We start from the raw sequence: 7,481 nt of genomic DNA on the forward strand, positions 1-7,481 counted from the left end.
CACATTATAGGATATATATTTCATCCATACGTTAGCAAAATTATAAGCATTTGTTTCACTGTCAATCATTTTCTGCTTTAGAACACATGTAATCCTCCATGTTTCTTGACTGCTTTTTGATGAGACTTCATTCCAAACATATTATTTTCGATTTCCATAATCATATTTGAAGCAAAACTCACACACCCTTCATGATAAACAATAACCCTAATATTACTATTAGATGTATAACTGGTTGGAATGAATGATTGTATATCAATATAAGATTTCTTATATATTTTCAGATATCAAATCAATCCATTAATTAAAGTGAAACCAGTTATATTATTTATTCACACTATTGTCTATTCATGCATTGTCTCTATATTCATAGACACAGGATACACCTCTTTGTAAACCCAATACTAATTTATACGTCTTCAAAATATTTCTCCCAGAAATGGTGGAAGAAATACTCATGTAATCTGATCTCCATATACATTTTATCACAGTAATATTTTGGACACAAAAAGAAAAGGTCACACTTATGTTTTCACCAAAGCCTAAATGTAAAGTAAACATGGATTTCTAAAACCATCCATGTCAAGTTTGCCTTATGCTCTCAAAAGTCAGTCCTATTTGTGACAACATATTTGTTTCTTCCTAAGATTATATATTCACACTCAACCCTGCTGAAAATATCTAATCCTATCTCTCACTTTATACTTTTTCTGATTTCATAATGTCTCTATTTATATCAGCTTTCCTACATACTTTCCCCAGTTCATCATTGTGACTGACTCTTCAATTGTGCTGACATTTACATTCACACTCTAATCGAAACCCCATTGCTAAGGAACTTTTGTTCCAAATCCAATACTCACTCTACTTCCTAAACCTACTGACTATCTTCCTAATCCTACCCATTATCCATGTTTGACTGGATGTTCTCTTATACATTAAATAATCCAAGGTACAGGGTCTTATACCATTGTATATCAATCTATCTCAGACATCTGAGCAGAACATAATTCAACGCTAAGTATCACAATCAAGGGCCCATTCCCATTCTGCGCTTCAAATCTTACTTAGATTTCTGTTTTCATACATATATTTCACCTAAATATACTTATAAATGTCACAGGTTCCCAATACCATTATTCATCCAGCAGAATGATTCCTAATCCAAATCGAACATATTATTAACCCTAATCATACACTGTTCCCTCAATCTAACTTTACAGAAGAGCAGGGACAGAGTTGGTCTTACAATACAGGAAGGTAGGGGATCGTCCACCTACTGAGAACCTCAAGGTCCATGCAGATATGATCCCTGGAGAAGATGTAGGCAACTATGAAGGACCTGAGAGAGCAAAAGTCAGCTTCCATGGCAAACAACCTGGTCAGGATAAAGGGTTGTTTATGAATCAGCCTCTCTCTTCTTAATGCAGAGAAGATGGACGAAACCAGGTTGGTGTGGAGAGCTGTTCCTGGGTGCCAATGGTTGATATACCATTCTACCTTGTGAAAGTGTCACAGGAAGTAGGGGCAGCATCCAACTCATGGTAGTCTTGGAAGCAAATGTTAGGACAAAGCGGTTACCAAGGCAGTGATCTGATTCAGTTCCTGAAGGAAGTGACCTCACCTCACTTCTTTGTTGATGGAACTCTCTGAACTTGGTATCCAAGAAGCCAAGCACCAAGAGGCAGTCCCAGTCCCAGTGGTCTCACTTGTTTGAATTTACCAAGGACAGAGTCAGTCATTCTTCGTACCTACTGATATGAGGACGGCCAAAAGTGAGGAAAGCTCTGAAGAGGGGCTTTTCCTGAGAAAGCAGGTAGTGGCTCACTTCTGGCTCCTGACAACTTCACAGAGTTGGCCAAGGAGACCAGATCTGAGACAGGACAGGCCATTTCATTGGAACATAGTACGGCCCACCAGTCAGAGGAAACTCCGGATAGTCACAGACCTACTTGGGGGAAGGAGGTGTCTTTGTGGGTGTGGGTGTGGGTTTGTGGTTTTGTCTCATATTCTGAGAATAGGCAGGAATGGCGGTTTGTTTGGTTTGGAGGGAACTGTTTCTAGTAAGTCATTTGACAAGGCGAGTGTTTCTATGTCTGTGTATACCACTGTGTCCCTGGTTGTAGACATTAGAAAAGAAAATGTATCAATGGGTGAGTCATGTCTAGTAGAAAGCTTCCCACCTTTTATCCTGCCCAATTTATGAATGGAGTGCGGCTTGACTTATCGATGGGGAACACCTGCTAACTTCTAAAGTTTCTGTTTTCTGCCTGAATTGTGGGCACTCTCCAGAATAGGCTCATGGTTTTGTGTCCAATATATGTACCACCTCAAATCTCTGAGACATGGCCATGTACTGGATAGCTGAAGGGAATGGCGAGCATCTCAGAAAACTCAGATATCAGTGTGACCAGGAATGTCTCAGTGGAGAAACCCTGCTTTGGACATTTTGCTTACCTATTCTTCTGTTGCCCTGAATGTCAGGAAGGTCTTTGCCTCAGGCCACCCATTTGTGAAGCCTGAAGAAAACAGTTTTCAAATAGAAATGTATGGGCATCACCTGTGGCTATTTGCTTAATTGCTTTGGAAAGGGATGTGTCTGAATCAGCCTCTTGGTCCTGTGTGAGGCTGTGGCTTAAATTTTCAGCACCTGATGGATCTAAAGAAAGATCCCATGTGTGCATTCAAAACCAAAATGGCCAAAAGAGAAGTCATAGTGGATGAAGTCTCTCGCCTTCCTCTGTAAGGTTCCTGACCTCCATCTTTGAGAATAGGGATCCTGTGGGTCAAATGAGTTCTTCACACCCCTGCAGAAGCTAGACCATAGGTGCTTGGGTTTTCTCATGACTCCAATTAACATAAAGAATCTCAACCCCATAGTCATTAGGCCTCAAAATGGAGAATCAGAGCAGTATTAACGGCAGGCCTCTTGGATCACTCCTGGTTTACAATAAGGGTGTCCCGGCCACACTGACTTTAGGCAAATGGGGGCAAGGGACCTTATTTTGGATACTGTCTTGTGCTGCGCCCCTCATGGAAACCTATAGCCTGAGGTTATGATGAGTGTCTTTATGGAAGAAGATGAGGGCCATGTGGGAGTATTTTGGTTTTAATTGTGGTCATTTTTGTGGCCGTTGGAAGAGAAGACTATGTCCACCTGGGTTTGAACAATGGTGTGATTCCACTTAGAGACTGAGTTCTGGAACTGACGTCAAAGAAGTATTTCCATGTATTGTTTTGGGGATTTTGGGAGGCCACACATGAGAGTCACCCTTGGAAACTGAGATCTAGGCCCAGGGATGCTTTCGGAAGAGCACTGGAAATCTCAGGAAGGATATCACATGATGTTATTCTTAAAGACATGGCAGCCATCGTTGCAAGTCAAAACACATATGGACCTCAAATTGTAGACCTCAAACGCCTGGCTTAATGTGACCTTTTAGCCTGTCTTTGGGAAGCCTTGCCTGTTAGAATTCTCCAGAGCTTTCATTGAAATGAGCTTCTTCTCCATTTAATGGTTCCTGAATGAATTGAAACCCACAGTGCCTCCAACTTAATCCTTGAAAAATGGCTAGATAAATACCATTAAAGTTTGGAAATTCCCATCACCTGGTGGCACTGGAGGACCTTTGGATGTCCTATTGCTTATCATGAGTGTACCAGACAGTGTCTTGATTGACTGGGTTTCATGAAAATGGTGTAGAACAGAGATGCCAGTAACTTGAAGCCTGATGAGTAGTCGGCCTAGAGCAGTGGTGTGCAGGTGTGTGTTAAAACATCTGTGGTGTGGTGATGTGGATATGTCATTGGCTTCCAAATGCTTTGTGACTGACATGGTGCAGCCCCCATACCCTTGTATGTAAAGGCATCTTGTTATATGAAGAGGTTGCAGGGCAATATTTAGAATCAGATTGCTATGGTCAAGGGGGCAAGCTATGTGGGATATAAGCCTGGTTGGTGCATTCTCCTGCAGACCCTTTCCCACCACACATGACAGAACTCCCTCCAGCACTGTGTCCCAGTTGAACTTTTCGTATTTTGTGAAGCAAATACCAAACTACCAGTGCAGCTGCAAGAAACACCACGAAAAGTGGAGGATGACCAAATGGCTTCACAGTCCACACTGGAAGACACTTAGCATCCAGTGGCAACAGTTTACCTATAAAGAGAGAATTCAGCCCTGCTGCCTCAGGTACATTGGAAAATAAGAAACTATGTCCTCCAGGTCATATAGATGCAGACCCAGCTTTGATGATCTCACTACAAAGGAAGCTAAAGCTCCTGTCATCAACATATATTTCATGTGCCCAACCTCAGAGGCAGTTTCTCAAGAAGTCTTTAGGCCAGCAGAGCTCCATGTTTGTGGAGTTTTTACCCTGTCCCTTACTTTTGGAAACTCCTCTACAACATCCAAGGTTGTGAACTCCTGAGTATTTTCCATTCCCGATGTGTATTCACAGATTTTCAAACTCTTCTCCTCTAATTGTGTCTTACTTGGGGTAGAGAACATGTCAAGGCATTGTTCTGAATGAGAGTGGGAAGATTTTTGGGTAGCACATATTTGCATACACATTGGATTCTTTTTCCAATTTTCCATTCGAAATACTGAATCCCTGACTGTCAGGGGTAGAAGGAATTCTTCTTCAAAGAACAGCCTGACACTTACAAGAAACAGCCCCCAGGAGACATCCTGTCTGGAAGACATCCTGTAGCCATATGTGTCCCTGAGACATCCTGTGGCCATCTTTCTTCCTGAAACATCCTGAAGTTATCTCACCTTGTGAAGACATCCAGGAACTGCCGATAAGAGGGCTTTCCCAAATCCAGCATATAAATACCCCTGTGTGAAAAATAAAATTTTGCAGCTTGATCAGAAATCCTGTGTTGCTGTCATCTCTCGTGTCTCTTGTCCCTTCATTCCTCCCCATCTCGGTTCACTGCCCACGTTGATGTGTCCTGCCGGCTGGGACATCTGGCGCCCACTGACTGGGGCTCAAGCCTTTGACTGATGGGGAACCTCGTCCTCCTGGAAGACTTGGTCAAGCAGAGCTCGCGATCGCCTCAGCAGACACCACCGAGAGACAGATACAGGAGGAGGGTGAGGATGATGCATGGTTAGTGACCCACCATGTGACAATCTGTTCCGTCACATGATTTGTTTTTGTCAGGCCTCAAGGAGTCCTTCAAGATATGGGGGGCACGTGTTAAGAAAAAGGAGTTAAAATTTTTCTTTTCATTAATAGGAGAATTGTGTCGATGGTTTCCTCTTGAAGGGACCATTGATGGTAAAAATGGCTTAGAGTAGGAAACTGTTTAAAAGATTATTATGAACCCGTTGGCACAGAAAAAAAATGCCAGTGCCCACCTTTTCTTACTGGAACTTAATTAATGAAATTCTTAAAAATTCACCCTTTGACAATGGTACCTTACAACTTGTCAGGATTGGGGAAGAGACTATGCAAAAAACCTCTTGTCCCCCCTCTGCATGCCCATCATTAGTATACACATAGACGCTTCTCAGTCTCCCCAGGACCCTGGGAACCTTCCAGGTCCCCCTCAAAATATGACCCTAATGAATTAGGCTCCAATGATTAAAAACTGCCTTTATCCAGTTTTAAATCCCAGAGACACATTGACCCCTGGGGAGGAGGCTATCTTGGAGAAGGAAGCAGCTCTCTACCATTCAGAAGACCTGCCACCTCTCAGGACCCTGCCACAGCCTATAGGATTTACACATCCACCTCCCTCCTCCTGCCTTTTGTGCTCTGGCCCTTCAGGGGTCAAGTGCCCGCCCAGATATTTTTCCCCACTTCCCCTGCCTAACCTCGCTCCCTTGCCAGCGTCCTTCCAACATAAACGGGAACAGATCCAACTTTTAAAAGAATTCAGATCCCTTGACTCTGAGCTCTGTTCATTAGCCTTAGCTACAGAGTCAACGCAAGCCTGCCCACAGCGGTCTAATACAAAGCGAAGCTGCTCTTTCGGCCTGTTCTCACCTTCCCAGTCACCACCAGTCAGATAGATAAGCCTGCCCAGGCTGAGGTCAAAGACTTAGATGCAGAACAAGAGGATGAAGCGGGGGAAATGGATCAAGGAGATCAGGACTCAGAGGATGAGGAGTTCACCCCTAGGCAGGAAGGAACCCAGAGTCTACAAAAAATTAAGCCTATGTTTTCTTGAAAAACTTAAAAAGGCTTGTGCTCACTATGGCCCCACTGTGCCTGACACGTTGGCTTTATTAGAAAGCCACAGCGCACAATGGCTTACTCCCAATGATTGGAAATTTTTAGACCAAGCTACCCTCAGTGCCGGAGACTTCCTGTTATGGAATGCAGATTTCAAGGAGCAATGTCGGGAAACTGCTCAAAAATTTTTAACTAAGGCCTACTCTGAATCTGGGACTTAAGTTAAGCTAGTGGGCAATGAGCCTTTTGACACTAAAAATAACAGGCACGTTTCCCTCCTGGACTCTTGGCGCAGACTCAGATGGCTGGCTTACCTGCTTGGTGACACCTCCCTCAAAAGCCCTCGGCTACCAATTCCCGGGCAAAAATTCGACAAGTGCCCGATGAGCCTTATAGGTACTTTGTTCCCCGGCTTAATCTAGCTGCGGAATGCTTGCATGGACCAAGCGAATGTGAAAGCACCCTTGTAAAACATCTTGCCTTTGAAAATGCCAACCCAGCATGTCAGGATATTCTTTGACCACATAAGGATAAAGGGAAACTTTCTGACTTTATTAGACTCTGTGCAGGCATGGATGCAGCCCATGCCATGGGTCTCGCTTTAGGGGCCGCCTTTACCAAGGCCTTTCACAATCCTGGCTCACGTACTTGCTTTACTTGAAAACAACCTGGCCATTTTGCACGTGAGTGTCTGACAGGCAAACAAAGCCTAGGAATGGCGTCTCCTCAAACTGGGGCTTAAGCGCCCCCAGCTACCCTTTTCCATAGATGTGGTAAAGGTCATCACTGGTCCAGTGAGTGTAGATCTAAGACAAATGCCCTCAGACAGCCTATTTCTTCCTGCTTCTCCGGAAACTCCCTGCAGCACCAGCCACTGGCCACAACATCCCCCAGGACAAACACAGGGGCAATAAGGTTTGTTCCCTTCCAAACTCCCAACCTACCTCAAAATCCTGCTCCACAATTGCCTCCCTCCACTTAGGCACCCCAGGCAGCGCAGGATTGGACCTCTGTGCCGCCACAGATACAATATTAGACTTAATGCAAGGGCCCCAGATAATACCCACTAAAATTATGGGTCCCCCTCCATCTCATACGTGTGCCCTTATTCTTGGAAGAGCTTCTACTACCATACACGATGTTCAGGTATTCCCTGGCATTAATGATAATGATTTCACTGGAGAAATAAAAATACTGGCCACTGCTATTAATGGAGTTGCCACCATCCCAGCAGGAACAAGACTTGCACAATTAATACTCCTTCCCTTGGATTCAGGAGGCATTTCCACCACCCAA

Source organism: Callospermophilus lateralis, chromosome 15, assembly GCF_048772815.1.
Source record: "Callospermophilus lateralis isolate mCalLat2 chromosome 15, mCalLat2.hap1, whole genome shotgun sequence".
NCBI lineage: Eukaryota > Metazoa > Chordata > Mammalia > Rodentia > Sciuridae > Callospermophilus > Callospermophilus lateralis.